Source organism: Atractosteus spatula, chromosome 4 (assembly GCF_055471065.1).
Source record: "Atractosteus spatula isolate fAtrSpa1 chromosome 4, fAtrSpa1.hap1, whole genome shotgun sequence".
In the NCBI taxonomy this organism is placed as follows: Eukaryota; Metazoa; Chordata; class Actinopteri; order Semionotiformes; family Lepisosteidae; genus Atractosteus; species Atractosteus spatula.
The window spans coordinates 19,950,675-19,970,218 of NC_142709.1; positions in this window are offsets into that span (position 1 = coordinate 19,950,675).

A 19,544-nucleotide genomic window follows, 5' to 3' on the forward strand; every position below is an offset into this window, starting at 1 on the left:
TTGAAAACAAGAAGGGCCTTATTGTGATCCATGCCTGGTTTCTCTCTCACACTTCAAACAGCTGGTTTTCTTCCACAACAATTCTTTGGCTATTCCTTCAGAATTGGGGCTGCTTCCTCCGTTTCTCGACAAGGCACCCCAGACTACCTTATTAAACAACTTGGGCGCTGGCCATTAGAGCCCTATCACACATATATTAAAACCAGCCCTGACATCCTCAAACAAGTATTAACTCTCCTCGGATGAATTTAGAACAATGAGCATATTTTTTTTTCTGCACTGGTGATTGGGGGTCCCGCTTGGTTCTTTTAGGGGCCCTATCATACCCGGCCACATTACGGGAGGTTGGCCATCAGCCAAGTGGGTTAATCCACATGTTCACAATTCAATTCTACTTTCCCCCATCTTTGGCTGCTATCATTCCTCGTCAAATATACTTAACAGCAGTGTTTGGATTATATCTCTAATTCATCAATATGATTATTTGATAGTACATTGTAACCATTTCGTTTAATACAGATGTAAAAATGAGGCATTGATAACACAACAGGTATATTTATATATCTATAAATTAAATTGGATGCAAATCACGCGTTTCACTTTTCAGAGCAAAACATATACAAAAGATCAGTTTTTAGATTTTCATATTGAACGCCCTGACTTCCACATACAATTTTATTGAAATTGTGTTTTTTATTGCAGCTGTAATATTATTGCAGCTGTCTGTTTGAATGTAATCATCTGCTATGTGTTGTCTTATGGTTGTTGAAGAGTGGACTTGTTGTCATGTGTCAGCTCCAGATATTTTGTCTGTGCAGACACTCTGCCTCAGGACAGGATGACCATATGCATAGTAATGTTGCTAGACAAGATCTATTAGCCAAAAGAAAAGGGCATTCAAGCTTGTTCATTTTGTTTCAGATATCAACAACTGCTGCTATTTGGCGTATCAAACAAATATGTGTAATTAAAATTATACCAGATGCATGAAATATAAAACTGTTTTATTAAGTGTTCTGGAACATACTGAGGCTTAAATGTTTTGGGTTACGTGTAGGTTTTGTAAGAGACACCAGAAATAATATCTATCTTAGGACATCATTGATGGAATGTGTAACTATATTTCCTTGACTTTTCAGTAATGCAGTAATTTGGAAGACACTGCCTACTGTTTTCCTCCACCCTGTGGTCACTGTGGTATAAGGTGAACTTAAGTTGCAGGCTTTATTATTACTGTATGTATAACCAATGTAAAATACTATTATCTTTAATATATCCATTTAAGACTATGTAATTTTTTTCTTGTTATTTCTACCTTTTTTATTCATTATTTTTTAACAATCTTGTTTACAGAATCCAGCAGATAATTACTAAAGTTGTATGCTGTACCAATGTATTTGATTAATGACAAAAGTTAATGCTTAAAATACACAGTTCTGTAATGTTCTTTTTTATGAAATACACTATGCAATAGAGAAAAAAACTGCTTTGCTTAATTAATATCGTACAGTATTTTTAAAATAGTGAAGTTTTAAGTAAAAATAATCACTTTGTAGTTAGCTCAACAGTAAAAACAAAGAGAGGCTTAGAAACCTAATTTTGAACACTTTTATGTGAATTAGCTCTTAGACAAAGGTGAGGAGTATTAAAAAATTAAATTTGTGTTTTATCCTTAATCACTAGCCTTATTTGATATATTAGTTATATTTTATCAAATTAAATTGTACATTTAGAACAGACTAGTCACAAATGCTGAAAAGTGGTGACAAATAAAAAAATAAAGCAATGTTTGAAAACTACATTACATCAAAGCCAAATAAAACCTACATCTTCCAACAGAAATAATAGCTGATTGAATGTATAAAGTGCATTTCTCCTTCTCTGTACCTATTGTTGTGACATATTGTAACATTTGTTTGGTCTGCATACTGTGTGCATTGCCAGCCTCTCTGTCTAAACTCTAAAATCCTCCTGTATGTGTTTATTTTATTTAAAATATTTTTCTCAAATAATAAATTAGAGGGTAATGGCAGAAAGTAGTAATGGCACACTTTATTATTTATATTAAGATCTTGAGGACTATATTGAGATCTTGAAGAATGATGTTAAAATGATTGAAGGATGTCTATATTGATCTTGATAGTTGATGTAAACTGCCAAAAGCCCCTAAATATTTGACAACTATTATTTGCCTTTTTATGACAGCCTTAATTTCAAACTTGCTGGTTATTAATTAAGTGGTAATTAATCTTGGCTCCTTACCTGTAACCTGGACTAAAGATTATTCACACAGTGAGCCCTGATTAGTTCGTTCTGACAGTAGGGGTAGGATTGGTTGGAGAAGTGATGGGACTTTCCCTGACAACATGGCAAAATAACAGGCTTCCAGAAAGTCAGGGGGTGGCTATTGTGCCATCAGCCAACTCACATTAGTATGGTTGACTCAGGCCCACACAAGTTCAGCAACACTTAGTTAATTGCCCACTACTGGCCTTCCAGCAATGTATGGACTGCAGAGCCCAGAATGCGCTCCTGACAGGAGTCTTTACTACTAGAACAATATGCAAGATTTACCTTTATTTTTTTCATTGAACTTATTTAATTCATAGAATGTTTTTCAAATTCATATAACAGCACAACCTAGGAGAATTAAAAAACTTTATGGTTAGTTCACACATTGTTCATTCAAATTCTTGCTAGAATTCAGTTTATTTTCCTGGTATTCATAAAATGAATACGTCCATGCTAAACAGAAAATGTTTCTTTGTGTTGAACAGTAGATCACTATCAGGAAGACTCTAGCTACTGTAGTACTGTTATAGGCAGCCATTCATGGATGCTGTGTGCCCAAGTTCCCCTGAAATTTCTGATCATGTTATTAAAGCAAGGGTGAATGCCTTTTTATTTGGTGTTTGGAAGATTACCATAAGACTGTTTGAACACAATGCTAACTGTTATGTCTTTTCCTGGACTCAGTAGTCATGAAGTCAAGTCAGTAATTTTTGATTCACTACATCTGTCATTTAACAACCTATCAAAATCGTATGAATGTAAGTAACTGGCGGTTGATCTGAAAAGTTGTCTGTTCTGTATTGCCACTGCTAATAACTAAACATACTTCAATAATATATCAATGAGCATTTGGAAAACCAGCCATACAAAAATGGTAAAACTGTTGCTGCACTTCTTTGGCTTCTGGTAATAATAGAGGTCTTCCATGGAACTTAATGATGGCAAGGAAGCCAGCACCAGATCAGAATCTTTGAAAAGCCAGAAATGTTTCTAAAAGTGGACCTCAGCATGTACTTGGGTCATATTTAATAATGAGAGAGGAAAGGCTTTCAGGCTTTAGAATTTTTTGAGGGCTGGCATCATCCATTAGAAAGTTTTCAAAAGCATGTGCAATCTCTCTGACACTGTCATATTGGAAAATGTCACCTAAAATTGTTTAGTTCTCACTTAAGATTAATTAAATAATCATTTATGTTTATTTTGACTTTTCTGTTTCTTGATCTTTTCATGGTGGTTTTTCTGGTTTTCTGTTGACACATTATATATATGCTCCTTTTAAGTGATTTTCGCATTGTCATGCTTACACATGCGTGTTGTAGTTAGTAAATAAGTTTTCTAAATAATTTTAGAAGAGGCTACATTGACCTGTTGGAGCTGGAGGACTGAAGTAAAGGTTACAAGGTTAGTCGAAGAGAAACTCCTGGACCTGATTGTAATCTGTTACTGCTGCTGCTTGGAACATGCTGTGGAACATTGTCTTTTTCAATACCATTTTATAAATATGACCACTTTTGCAAAGTCAACAAGTGTTTACCTTCTGGTAATATGTATCTACCCAGCCATGTGTTTAACAACAATACCTTGGCTTCCTTCACGAAACAGCTGGGTGAGATCCTGGGATTAATACGCACCTAACTGGTGCTAACTGCAGGTGGACTGAATGTCTCTCCTCTCATTTGGAACCTTTCTAATATTCTTGCATTCTTATCTTTGCCAGGATTCTGGACACCTGGATATCAGAATAAAAACCCCTAGAACACCTATTCCAGGCCCTAGAAAAAAGACAGATTAAACAATTAAAACTTTAATTATACACTCGTATTTTAGACCATATTTTCATGGCTGTCTTATATAATGTAAAGTTCAACAATGATTGACGTAAGTGATATACTGTAAATAGTGTATGAAAAGATCTAATCATTTGTTTCCAAAATTTCAAATTATGGACGTTTAGGCAGAAAATATGTTATACAGCCTTTTGACTAAATAAATTGGCTTTTCAATGATTTTATAATTTAACTTGAATGAGAACATTTTTTTCTTTCTTATGGTATTATTGGGTGGGTTCTTAAGTTAGCCTTTGTTCGAAGAATACAACAAAATAATTCTGAAACAGGTTTTTTCATCCATCCATTGTCTAATACACTAATCCAGTACAAGGTCACGGGGGGAGCTGGTGCTAACCCAGCATGCAACAGGCACAGGGTGAGATATGCCCTGGTTGGGGCTCCAGTCCAAGGCAGCAGTGTGAACCATTGCACCACCATGCCTCCTACTAAACCAACTTCTTGTTGTTTAAGAATAAAAAAAACATATTTTGAAAGGAAATCTACTGTTACTTTTTGTTTCCTACTGCGATGGAAAAAATAATATGTTTTATTCTTTTGTCTATACTATTTATTTTTCTCGACTTTGACTTGCAGATAAGTCAAAGGCTTATCCTGCTTACTGTTATTATAACAGTCTCATAATAAACAGAAAATAGGAAGTTGCCCAGACATGAAATTATCAGAAGCTAACAGAAAATCAATATCTTCTATTTAGAAGCATATAATCTATAATACACACCCACTTTGCATTCTGACAGCAAAGATTTGCAAAAGAACAAGACTGTAAAAAAAAACCTGCCCTTCACATTTTTTCAGTTGTATTGTTATGCGTGCATAAAGAATGAATTACTTTCTAATTGGAGTTGAACAGATTATGAATAATGGAAAAGGAACAATTAGGCACTCATCAAGCTATCCTTATATACAGTACGTATATTTAATTATTTCACCATGATGATACAAAAGCAGTTTCACACAGTAATATTTAACATAAATTGCTATCAAATTTGTTTGCTTACTTTATTCATGTGTTAAGAATTCCAAATACAACTTACAGTCTGTTGAATTTATCTCCAAAGGATTCATTCAGGTTTCACCCACACCCATTTTGATTTTGCTGTTATTGTTCTCATTGTTACTGCAGAGTAATTTTGTATAATGACTGTCTGTCTTTGAGATGAAAACAGCCAGGTCATTTATTTAGTTTCTGTCAAAGGCATATTCAAATCACATGTATTTTGCTGAAAAGTTATGCCATTACATATATTTTACCATTTAAAAAAATACATGTTGACAATTCAAGCATAAAAAAACTCTAGTAAAATTACAACTGTATGACCTGCAGAAGCCAAGCAAGATAAAAGTTCAAACTCCTGATGGTGTTGAGAGTCTGTCTATGTACTGTACATTTCCTTGCAAACGTAATTAAATGTTACCAATAACATCACATTTTGATTAATTACAAATAATGTATACCCTTATTATTTAATATTTTTTAGTTATACAGTGCACTCTACATATATTGGGACAGGATAGTCAAAACTGATATTTGTGCTTTACAGTGAAGAAGATTGGATTTGTAATCTTATTGTGATTATTTATATGACTGATATGTACAATACAATATCCATTCATCTATTTTCTGTTTTTTGCTATACGGAGTAGTAGGGAGGCCACCGCTAGAATATAATGCTTTATTTTTTTAATATGGTCAAAGGAATTTCAGACATTCCTTTGAGCATGTTAGAAAACAAAATATGCTTAGTGTTCAACCCAGTAATCATAAGTTTTGGGACATTGTCTGTTTAAATAAATGTGTTAAAGTTAGTATTTGGTTGTATACTCCCTTGCAAATACAGGTGTTTTGGTTGCATGAGTTCTTTCCTGTTTTTGAGATGCTCATTTTTTTATCTTGGTATGTAAAATGCATGCTGAATTGTATTTAACACTGGAGATTGACATGGTCAGTCTTTTTCCACTATTTAGTCATTATGAATTATTTGGTTGTATTGTGCACATGTTTTGTATTATTGTCATGGTGTTTGGTCATCTTTTACATAAGCAGACAAAATGCTTTTGTTACCAATCAACATATTCATTAACTTTATTAACAGATTACTCTTTAATACAATTACATTTTAATTCTATTATACTGCCATCATATTGTTTATTAAATGCAATTTTAATGCACCTAAGTACACCTACAGCAAATGAAAAGGCATTCCAAACCATATATATTTTTTTGTGATGACATTGGACTGCTGGAGTTGCAGAGATCTGTATTTCTGTATTTCTCCACCTAAACAATTAGCTCCATGTTGTGCTGACTAAACGTTTCTTGGACTAAACTTTTCACTGGAGCAAGATCTGAAATATGGTTTTCCACTTCCTTGTTTACTTTGATTATGACCTCATCAACCAGTCATCACCTTCAGTCACAGGGTTTCGAATGTCAGCTAAGGGCAACTCATGGAAATTGGACTTGTCTTCCTCTGAAAAAATCCAATAATTTGTTTTTGGGTAGTAGAAAGAACAATCTACAAATGGTAAAAATTCAAGATCATTGCCAAAATATCTAGGAGTGGCCATCCTAACATATTCTCTCCAGGATCTGACCAGTCGATGCTTTTAGAAGTCTCAAAGAACCCCAGGTTTACATCCAGGGCTCTACTGGCCTCTCTTGCTGTGGTAAATGTCAGACTTATTGGGAAAAGATTGAATAACAATGCCTTTCAAGGAAGGATAGCCAGGAGGAAACCGCCATAGCTTTATTTTGCAAAACAGTACTTGAATGAAAAACAAGACTTCTGGAACAATGTGCTCTGGAAAGATGAGTCAAAAATGGAGTTGTTTGGCCTTATTTCAAAATGTCACGTTTGGCAAAATCAAACACCGCCATTGCCCAGAAGTACCTCATACCAACCATTAAGCACGGTGGTGGGGGGGGGGGCATGGTTTGGTCCTGTTGCACCATCACTGTACCTGTACATCTTGCCATCAATGAGTCTGCCATGAAATTCCCACTAAAACAGAGTGTTAAAAAGAAAAATGTGAGGCCATTTGTCCAACAGCTAAAGTTGACCTGAAAGTGGATCATGCAACAGGACAATGGTCCAAAACACAGCAGGTCTATGACAGAATGGCGTAAAAGAATAGCTTTTGGAACGGCCAAGTCAAAGTCCAGACCTAAAACCTTTAGAGATGCTGTGGCAGGACCTAAAGAGAGCTGTGCATACAAGAAAGCCCTCAGACAAAGTGGGCCAGAGGTCCTCCCATGCGATGTGAATGGCTGATCAACTCTTACAGGAAACAATTAATTCAAGTTATTGCTGCTGAAGGAGGTGCCACAAGTTACTGAATTAAGCGGTGCACTTGTATTTCACACAAGAATATTAATGCTGGCTGACTTTTTAATAAATAACGACAATGTAGAATTTGGGTGTGTGATTTGTCAAATGGGTTTAGTTTTATCTCCTATTAGGACTTGGTGAGGACTTGGTAAAGGTCAAGTATGTCTAAATATGTGAAATCATAAGGGAGTGTGCTTTCTCACCACACTATATGCTTGATTTGAGTAATTCTAAAGTAAGTTGCTTTGGGAAGAAAATGTAACCATCAAAAATTGTATGGCAGATACAGTCCTTACAATGACTTATTAAAAAGGTAATGTTTCAGAAGAAGTAACTATGCACTTTGCTGAGAAAGCATTTAAGCATACTGCCCGAAACAGATTCTTGTTTGTTGCAAAGTACTGTTGACATCAGAGAACTGCAGGGTTCCACCATACACATATACATATTAATGAAGTGATTTATTTATTTACTCCCATGTTTTACATTGCATCAAGAATGGGAATTACACTCAAGATCTGAAATGAGGTCAGACTTTCCTGAAAATATTATTTAAAATGTAGCCTCTGGTCTGCTCATTTTTAATCTTAATTCCTTCATTACAGATTATCTCTATGTTTTGCACAAATTTGTTCTACAATGAAACAAATTGCTCTCTAAAAAGATTTGCAATATGCTGTTTCTTATGTCTACTGATTTTAGTCTTACCTTTTTTCATATTACAGTATATTTTTCATTAACATACATTATAAAACAGACATCCATAAGACTTTTAAGAATATTAAAGAACTCTAAGGGTTTGTATCAATTATTTAAACGACAGCTGAAACTACACATGTATCTCCTTAAAGATTAACACCTACAACTACATGAGACTTGTACTTTCTCTCTTATTACATTAAATATTAAATTTAAGTTTCAAGATGGAAAAAAGCAAGGAGATTGATATTGATTTGTTTCTCTGATATAAAATGCCAATTATTTCCCTTATGTACCCCACCTTGGAATGCTAAATTGGCATTCATAACAACATGAAAAAAAACTGCAAAAACTTGTAGCCATATTTCCCTAAAAGGAGTTAAAATTGTGAGTTTCAGCCACCCTCAACTTGTTGTGTAAAGACCTTTTCCCTTTTCTCTGTCCTAAGTGAGGTCCCCTTTACTTCCCAATAGTGATGAGAGTCTGAAGTAGTCCCCCGAGCTGAAACTATTTATACCACTTAGATCAAAACTATTCTAAACCTTCTCTGTTTTAATTGAAAGAGATTCAGTTTCTTTAATTTGCTTTATACCTTCTTTTATACTGTGTTTGTATAGAAACTTCCTGAAACCAGCAAACTTTCTAGTTTCTCTTTTGTGAATCTTATAAGGTTATAATATGTATGTTGTGGCATTGTGACCAAAACTGTACATAATATTGTAAATGAGGTCTTCTAAATAGCTTCCTTTGATTTACAGTATATGCCATGTAGTCTTATATACGTTAACATTTAGTTTGCCTTCATTGCACCTCCGCATTGAACTGAATTTAATTATTTCCATAAATACACAGCCATATATTAATGTATTGCTTCTTACACCTGGGAATCACCAGTGCATTATGTGTAGTTTAAGTCATAGTTCCTGTATAGATCTCTGTTTAATGATAAGCATTAAATTGAATACTGTATATCCAAACTTCTCCCATTTCTTCATTTTTCTTTTCCACTATTTCTGTTGATACCCCTCTTTTTCATTGCATTATCTATTATTATGTACATTTCCAATCAACTGACATTGTTGACATTGTATTTACATTAGGAAGAAAAAACGGGACTAAAATGAATTCAGATGCCACACCACAACTTACAGTGCCTTCAGAAAGTATTCACCCCCCTTTGATTATTTCTCGTTCTGCTGTGTTGCAAAGTCAAATTAAAGCATATTTAAATGGCATTTTTTTCCCACTCCTGTAGAAGTTATTCTCTATAATGTAAATTCCTTCTCAAACAATAGTCCAGCACTCCTAGACGATGTCGAAAGCTAGGCCTTAAAATAACTGAGTTGTAACTGGGCTAAAATGAATCCAAAACCAATCTGAATCTTTTCAAATATCAAAAAGAAGCTGCTGTAAAAGTATGCAATGTGAATGTGATTGAGTTTGCACCAGACTTCGTTTTTGTTGTAACATGCAGCTGAATTTGTATTTGAAATACATATTTCTGAGCGATACTGTACATAGGTCAGTATTACAATGAACATTACAGTTTGAAATTACCATCTTGTGGTGTTCTAAAATGCAAAAAAAAGAGATTTGAGTATGTGGAAATTGTTTTAAAAAACATTGGATTTTTGTGCATTTTTGACCGACAGGCGTGTCAATTAAAAATTTCAAAAGTGGTCCGAAATTTATTTTTCAGGTAAACAGTATATATCACATTTCCTGAATTTCAAATTCACCCAGAAACACAACAAAGCCATCATAAATTGTCTATTCATTATGGAACCTTAACCCTAACCCTAGATCGGGGACTACTAGACCCTAAGCCTAAAGCTAGGCCTTAAAGGAACCGAGTTGGAATTAGGCTCAAATGACTCTGAAATCAATCAGAATCGTTACAAATATCAACAATAAGGTTTTGTAAAAGTATGGAATGTGAATGTGATTGAGTTTTCACCAGATTTTGTTTTTGTTGTAACATGCAGCTAAATTTGTATTTGAAATACACGTTCCTGGCAATATATAGGTCAGTATTACAATGAACACTACTGATTGAAATTATCATCTTGTGGTGTTTTAAAATGCAAAAAATAAGAGATTTCAGTATGTGGAAATAGTTTAATCAAACATTGGATTTTTTGTGCATTTTTTGACATACGTGCGTGTCGATTAAAAATTTCAAAAGTGGTCTGAAATTTCTTTTTCAGGTAAACAGTACTGTATATATCATATTTCCTGCATTTCAAATTCATCCAGAAACACAGCAAAGGCATCAAACATTGTCTATTATGGAACTTTAACCCTAACCCTAGATCAGGGACTCCTAGACGCCTTGTCTATGTCATGACCACCAGCCAGCGGAGATCATCTCACAAAAGAACTAACCAGTACCAACAGCGGGTTAATAATAATAAGTGCCGCTATTTAAACTATTTAAACCATCCTAACCCACTTTCCGCTGCTCGGTATTGAGTCTACTCGTTGAGAGCTCTACCTGGCGTTTTCTGTACCTCGTATTATTCTGGATTCTGGACTTCCCTTTAGCCTTTCGACTTTGGACCTCGCCTCTCGTCTTGGATTGTTTGCCACCAGTGTTCTTCCTAGATTTTGACCTACCTTACTCCTTTTGACCACGACCTCGCCTCTTGCTTCAGATTGTTTGCTTCATTCGTACTTCCTGGATTCTTAATCACCTTTTTCCTCTGGACCACGAACTCACCTTACGTATTGGATTGTTCACCTGCCTTGTCATCTACCTACTCTGGTGTATGCACAGGATCTGTATACCTTTTCATTGAGGATTCCTGACAGTCTAAAGCTAGGCCTTAAAGTAACCGAGGAAGAACTAGGCTCAATTGACTCCAAAATCAATAAGAATCTTTTCAAAGATCAGAAATAAGGTTTTGTAAAAGTATGCAATGTGAATGTGATTGAGTTTTCACAAGATTTTGTTTTTGTTGTAACATGCAGCTGAATCTGTGTTTGAAATACACATTTCTGAGCCATATATACAGTAGGTCAGTATTACAATGAACACTACAGTTTGAAACGATCATCTTGTGGTGTTTTAAAATGCAAAAAATAAGAGATTTGAGTATGTGGAAATTGCTTTATCAAACATTGGATTTTTGTGCAATTTTTGACAGACGAATGTGTCAATTAAAAATTTCAAAAGTGGTCTGAAATTTATTTTTCAGGTAAACAGTATGTATCACACAATAAAACCATCATAAATTGTCTATTCATCATGGAACCTTAACCCTAACCCTAGGTTTAGGGACTCCTAGACCCTCTATCTAAAGCTAGGCTTTAAAGTAACTGAGTTGAAACTAGGCTCAGAAGACTTCGAAATCAATCAGAATCCCTTAAAATATCAGCAATAAGGTTTCACCAGATTTTGTTTTAATTTTAACTTTTGGGTGAACTTGTATTTGAAATACACGTTTCTGTGCCAAATATAGGTTAGGATTACAATCACCACTAAACCTTGGCTCAAAATATCATTGTGTGGTACTTTAAAATGCAAAAAAAAAAATAGAGTTTTCAGCATGTGGAAACAGGCTTTTCTAACATGGGATTTTTGTCCATTTTGTGACTAAGCAGCAGGTCACCAAAAATTCCAAATGTGGTCTGAAATGTCTTTTTCAGGTAAACAGTGTATATCACATTTCCTGCATTTCAAATTCACCCAGAAACACAGGAAAGCCATCAAAAATTGTCTGTTCATGGAACCTTAACCCTAATCCTAGATCGGGGACTACTAGACCCTAAGCCTAAAGCTAGGCCTTAAAGGAACCGAGTTGGATCTAGGCTCAAATGACTCCGAAATCAATTAGAATCTTTCCAAAGATCAGCAATAAGGTTTTGTAAAAGTATGCAATGTGAATGTGTTTGAGTTTTCATCAGATTTTGTTTTTGTTGTTACATGCAGCTGAATTTGTTCTGGAAATACATACAATGTCTATTTTTTGACCAACCAGCACGTCAACAAGAAATTCCAAAATTGGTCCAATTTTTTTCTTCAAGTAAACAACATATATCGCTTTTTTTGCATTTCAAATACTCCCAAAAGCACAGCATAGCCGTCAAAAATCATGTATTGATTGAGAGAACCTTAACCTTAAACCTTGTCAGGGACTCCTAGACTCTGTCTAAAGCAAGTGCTTAAAGTAAATTAAGCAGCATCTTTTCAAATGTGAACTATAAGGTATTGTAATTTATTGTGTAATATGTTTTTTCAAATATTGGACTTTGGATGACTGCATGGTTTTTCTGTCAGTTATTAATTTAATTAATTAAAATTAAAAACATAAACCGGTAGAAGTTCAGGTGGGTAGCTGCGTCAGCATGCGTAGGCTGCAAAGGAACAAGTAATAGGTTTATTTCATGCTGAAAAGAGAAGAAAGAAAACACAACATTTCGACTGTGGAGCCTTCTTCGGGTTTAAGAAAGAGAGGGCAGTCAGCAAAGATAATAAAGCATAGGAAAACAAAAGCCAGGAGAGAGGAGGAGGCGGGAGCAGGGGAGAGGCAGAGTGGCCAATCAAGTGGTGTGAGGCTGAGAGAAGTGAAGAGAGGTGTGAAACAAAACCTCCAAATGAATAGAGAGAATTAGAAGAAAACAAGTCTGTAGTTGAGAGAAGGAGGAAGGTGTGAACCAAGTTTCAGGATAATTTTTGTTTCTGATGTCTTTCTGCTATGGGAGTTAAGAAACCTTCTTTGAGAATGCAGATGGAGAGATCAGTGTGCTCATAGCCGTCAGAGGTGAAATGAGAAACTATGGGCTTGGAGAAATCTTTAATCTTCACAGCCCATAGAAGTTTAATATTAAGGAAAATAATAAAAATCATTGCATTTTGACTTTGATTTTTATTAGTCACTGCACTGCAGTGGCACACCCCAGAAGAACTACCATTTTGAATACAATTTCCTCCCGCTGTCTGTCTGTTTTACCATTTAGCCCAGTGTTCTGATCTCTGTCGTGGCCTTCTCCACTAATTTCTCTAACTTACCTAAATGTATTCATGTAATTTTCATCTCATTTTTATTTTGTATTTATTTGTAATTTCAAAGATCAGTTTTGGACTCTTTGGATATTGTGATAAGAGTTTAATTTGTATGTTTTTCTGTCATTTTTAACATACTACCATCATAGCTGTTTCATTCTCTATCAAACACGTATTCAGTAGTATTCTATTCTTTCCACAAATCTTATGGAAAAAAGTTACAAATATATTTCATTATATTTTAAAAAAGTATTATAAGAAATCCTGAGTGCATTGTGTTTACTTCCAGGTTTATAAAGCTTTACAGAAGAACTGACTATGCAGAGATCTATACAAAGTATTCTTTCACTTTCACAACTCACCCTTATAGTTCCAGTAAAGTATTCTCATTCATGCTTATACAAGCCTTTCAGCTTCCTAAGATCTTATCGGCTTAATCTCTGATTAGTTTCCTTCTGAAATGGGTACATAGTTATTCAGACACATCTGTTTATGAGTGTATAATCTCCTCCTCCAAAGTCTTGAAATTCTGCATATCTTTCTTTTTTTTGCATTGGTTATCTCATGAGGAAACGTTCACTTATGTATGAAATGTCATTCATTTTGTTTTATACACACTGCCCTGTAATCACACATTTAGTTACGTACATGGAAAATATACAGATGCAGCCATTCAAAACAAGCGGGCGATACCGCATTATTTTGCGGTGCGCTTGACGCAGCCTACCGCGAGTTACCGTAAATTCTCGTATAGTACCTCATAATACCACGTGGTACCGCAAGTAAAATAATAGTATCCGGAATTTCCGCAAGGTGGAGCTAATAAAGCTCAACCTCTCGTGTTTGAGCTGTCGCCATCAAAGTCTTTAACGAAGATATTACTAATAGTATTAATAATGAATGACCTTGGACAAGCTGTAAACTCCACATTCTGGTCCACATTCTTTTTTTCATTGACCGTCTTTGTAAAAGTAACACCACAGCATTTCGCAATCACGCATTTGTTTCCAATCATGCAAAGTACAGCATTTTTTGAAAATCTCCGATTCACCATGCCTTTCACATGCTCATAAAAGAGATTGATTTAGGAACATAAACATATTACTGTATGCAAACTGTACTGTATACAGTATGTATATGTATATTTAATGTCTTTACTGTGCCCGTTTAAGTATTGAATATTTATATGGAATTTTACCACTGAAGGGAAATCTTAGTAGCTGAGCATAAAAAGAATAGGAGCATACTGTAACGCGTGTGAAGGCCATAAACGATATTAATTTTGGAACATAAACATACAGTATATGGCTGGTCTCGGTACTTTAAAGAAAACATACACACCAGTATTCCATTTCTCCCTATGATTGTGAATCAAAAAACACATATATTTAAACACGTGTTTGCGATATAAATCAAAACGCGATTTAAATCAATATAAATGTTTATATTGTAACGCATAGGTGACTATTCATTGTTATTAAAATGACTTAAATTCGATCATGTTGTGATATTTAGAAATATAAATTTGTTTGGTGCGAGTGAAGTTTTATTTAAAGCCAGCACTCCTGCAGAGAGGGGGGTTGTACTTGCAGTGCATCGGTATAGATGGGAAAGCCAGAGCCGACCGCTACGCCGCCCCCGTGTTATGCTCTTCGTTAATGTCTAAGCCGGAACACATCATTATATCTCATTTTGTATTTCTTTAAAAAAAAATCGTTTGCCCAGCCTAACAGTATTGTTGTTATTGTTTTTATCCTGTAAAGCGCTTTGAGGAGCCACCTTTAAAGGCGCCATATACAATAAAGTTCATTATTATTACTAGTGTTAATTTGCTGGACAGAGAGGTGCACATTATTACGCAAAAGACAAAGATAGCGATTTACGTTGCATTGTGCATTGTGCTGCTGTAATACAGTTTTAAATAATTAAAAGTCTAAACAGTATCAGCTTTATTTATGGGTTTTAAATAAAGGCGATTTAAACGCGATTTAAATCAATATAAATGTTTATATTGTAATGCATAGGTGACTATTCATTGTTATTAAAATGACTTAAATTCGATCATGTTGTGATATTTAGAAATATAAATTTGTTTGGTGCGAGTGAAGTTTTATTTAATCTCTGACCTAGGGAAACGTTTTATTTTTTCAAAGAAATGTTTGTTAAAAAAAAAAGCCATGACTCCAGCTGGATTCGAACACCCAACGTGTGATGTGGGAGTCAGGAACCTAACCCACAGCGCCACCAGCAAGGTCACATGAGGAGTGTTGAAAAAGCCCTACAAAAATTATCAACAGACATCGTACAGCGTGTAGTATTCTTGTGTTGCGGTACATGAATATAATTATATCGTTATTAATTACTTTAGATACGCGATTCCATATTATATTCCCTTTTAATCAAATTCTAAAAGTATGCTTGTTGACTCCGGTATCACGTTAGTTAAAGACTTCAATGCTTAAAATGTTTAGGGAGAAATGGAATACTGGTGTGTATTTTTTCTTTAAAGTACCGAGACCAGCCATATACTGTATGTTTATGTTCCAAAATTAATATCGTTTATGGCCTTCACACGCGTTACAGTATGCTCCTATTCTTTTTATGCTCAGCTACTAAGATTTCCCTTCAGTGGTAAAATTCCATATAAATATTCAATACTAAAACGGGCACAGTAAAGACATTTAAATCTTTCTACGACCGACCAACGCACCACGAGTGCCCGTGTCGGTCAACCAATCACGTACCGCGGTATTTTGCGTCTTCGCGCGTCACGATGCGCGAGGTCGTAGCCAATTACCTCCGGTATGTGTCTGTGCCGCGCACTTTGAATGGCTGCATCTGTAGTAGAAGCAGGTTTATAAATAAGACAAGACCATTCAGCCCATCTAGGTTGTTTGGTCACTAATAGTCAATTGATCCAAGGAATTCATGCAACCATTTCTTCAAAAAAGCAATGGGCCATGCTTCAGTGATATAGCCTGATGAAATCACTTCCTGGTAGTTTCCACTTGTGTCTTTTTGTTTGAGTGTCACTGTCAATAAGGCCATTGGGTTGAGTCTGTCAGTGCCTTTAAGGATTATGAATTCTCAAAGCAGTTTCCCTCATTGTTTTCTCTGTTCAAAATGTTTTGTTCTTTCAGCCTGTCAATTGAGGACATTAATTGAGTCTGGGAAAGCCTACTCCTTGAACATAACATAGAAATCATGACAAGAGTATGGTGTACCATGGCAGCGTACCGCTTTCCCTAAATAAACACCTAAAGTTTAATCAGGCTAATGGAAGGCCTGAGTTTATGGATTTGCAAGGGCAACTCACTGTTTGCCTCTATCCTGGAAAACCCATTGCAAACACATGATGTGGAAAGTGTTTCATGCTGTCATCTGTAGACATCTGTAATTTAATGTTAATTCTTTAATGTACCACCATGGGATGCAGTGGCAGTGTTCCATAAATATGTACACTGCATGCCAAGAAATGGGAGTGCACTGCATCCTTGTCACTCAGAATTATCCTTTTTGCTGATTAATATTAATATCCATCACACCCATTCTAGACGTGATTGGTGTTTTTGTTTTTAAGATGACATGAACAGGTTTCATATTTTCTTACTCCAGACATGCATAGCCCATAGCTCCATGACTCAGAAGGTCTATTACAAAGCCTTAGATTTAAACTTAAGAGTCAATGAGGCAGTGGCATCATATTTGAGATTTTGCCTTTGAGCAAGCGTTTAAGTAGCAAATGATTTTGGACAACTAAATGGGTTATTTACAGCATTATTTAAAATAAAAAAAAACTTTCTTTGATTTCCATAGCATTGGGCATCATTGCTTTAGCAAGTATAATAAACTAAAGCAAGGCATGCGGAGAATTGCCTGTAGAGGTAATGTAAAAGCTAAGGAAGGATAAGACTTAGGTTGGCACCAGAATGCAAATAGTGGGTTGTAATGAATATTCAAAAAGACATAACCAAAATGTAAAAAAAAACATTTTAATCATTCAAAACCATTTAATCATTCATTCAATCATTGCTTTGTTGATTTAGTAATCTGTTTAAAAATATGTCAAAAAGGATGTGCTCAGCACATGAAATATTATACTATATATCCAGATACAGGCTGTGTGCAAAGGGAGCAGGAGGAAGGAAAGCCTTCAGACAGCACTTAAAACCAGGAAATCCAACAATGCCAATTTTAGATAGTCTTTTACACATTGATTCCAATTACTATTTATATATACAGCAGACAGTTTAGTGCTAATTTAATTTTTTTTCTATATTCTTAAGGCAGAATTACTAATACTATTACAGTAACTATCAAGACAGTGAACACACGCACAACAAAATAGTTATCTCAGACACCAAACTAGTCAAGCATCCTCAATATTTGTGTTTTTTAACTGCAAACAATACAAAACCCATAAGAAGCTGTACAGCTTACAGAATAATTATGGACAATTACATCACATAACACTAACTCCCATGTGAGTCTTCTTCAGAACGGAGGTATCTTGGTCATTAGAAAATCAACATTAATCAGTTTTCATATTCAAAGGCCTACATAAGGGGTGAGTTTACCTTGACTACATATTTACTATTTAGTATTTGGCAACAAAACCAGATAAAGAGAAGCCAAGGGAATCTAATTAAATGTGAGGTGGTCTTAAACTGCATTTGACTATTACATTAAAGAGGCTGGAACCATGTGAAACATTTGAATACAATTCAATTAATGTTATCTTAGAAATACCCAAACTCATCAGCACTATAATTACAGAAACCTTAACCATTTTCTGGAATTATGTTTAATAGTGACAGGAAAGTTCCAAGAGATGATCTTTGTTGCTTTCTGACAATATGAGGTAGCCCACCATTGGTAAAATTTTGAAGAAAGTTGGTTTTATTAATGTAATATAACTATATTGTTCTTTTTGAGAAACAGAGAAAAGCCTAAAGAACTGTATCATTAGGATGTCAAAATAACAGGAAATACATTTCTTGTTACAGGACTTGTCATATTTTTTGCTTCATGTTTTTAAGCCTAACGTTTGTTGGAGGAATTTATAATGTGTTTTTCTACTTGGTGTACATGTTATGCATGCACAAAAATTATGGACAACATATTTCAACATACATGTTAAAGAGAACAGGGCACCATGCTGCTTATAAAATATATTTTCATTAATGAAGCAGGTTGAACATGAATCAGTGAAGCAGACACAGAGAAGGGCAGCATGCCACTGTGATAGAGGCCTGCATAACAAGCCAGGGTGGGCGAACTTTACCTTTTGTGAGTGGTATTAGCCAGGTGGAGGTCATTCTTGGCCAACCCATGAGTATCCTACGTAATACAAAACAAATTCTTTAATTTCCTACAGTACAGTGACATACAGATGTTTGATTTGAATTTGTATGTTTTTTTTAATATTTGGATTTTTAACTGTTCCTGAGGACTCTAAAAATTTACTTTAGCCATTAAGATAAAAACTGTAAAAACTATTGATAAGAATTTTAAGACTTTGTTAAACTCAATTCAAGCTCATTGTAATCATGCAAAATCAGGGAGTGTATTTTGCCAAATATGGATTCATCTTTCAGATTTTTTTAGACTTGTGGCAATTGTTTACTTTCATTAAGAATACCATTTCACAAACTTTAACTCAACCTATTAGGCTACACGTCTTTATTTTTAATCATAACAATACACCACCATTTTTGATGGGGGTGGGGGCAGGTGGTGTTAATACAATATTGAAAACCAAAAGCCTAGTGCGCTACTGCTGCTTCTGTACATCCACTTCGTAATTAACACATAACAGTATGAGATCTCCTAGGTCGTCCCTGTCACTTAGCATTTGCCTATTTTGGCAGACTTACATTTTACAACAGGGGTGGCAGCAATTCACTATTTCACACAGTGTGTGCCTGGCAGTCATGGAACACCTTATTTATTAGATGTCAGACATCTGGTCTTGGTACGGCTCAAGGATTTCGTGTTGATAGACACTGCAATTATTTAATACAATTTTGTCGGTGGTAGAACAAGAGGGGGAAAAAGATTTAAGATTAAGGAAACTGTTTTGCAAGAGAAAAACTCTCTTACACTGTTGTATGCTGAATGGTTGCCCTTTCTACTGTGCCTTTCACAGGATTTAAACATTTATTAATGAAAATGTCTGTGTTCTTTAGCTCAGCATACTTAATCTTTGACAAATTAAAATTTGTAATATAAATAAGAAATACAACCAAACAAAATTGAAAACAATATACAGGTAATACAACATACAGATACAATCACTAAATAGAAGAGATATACTACACATACACTCTGGAAGTTACAACATAACATCCATTGTTTTTGTTTGCAATG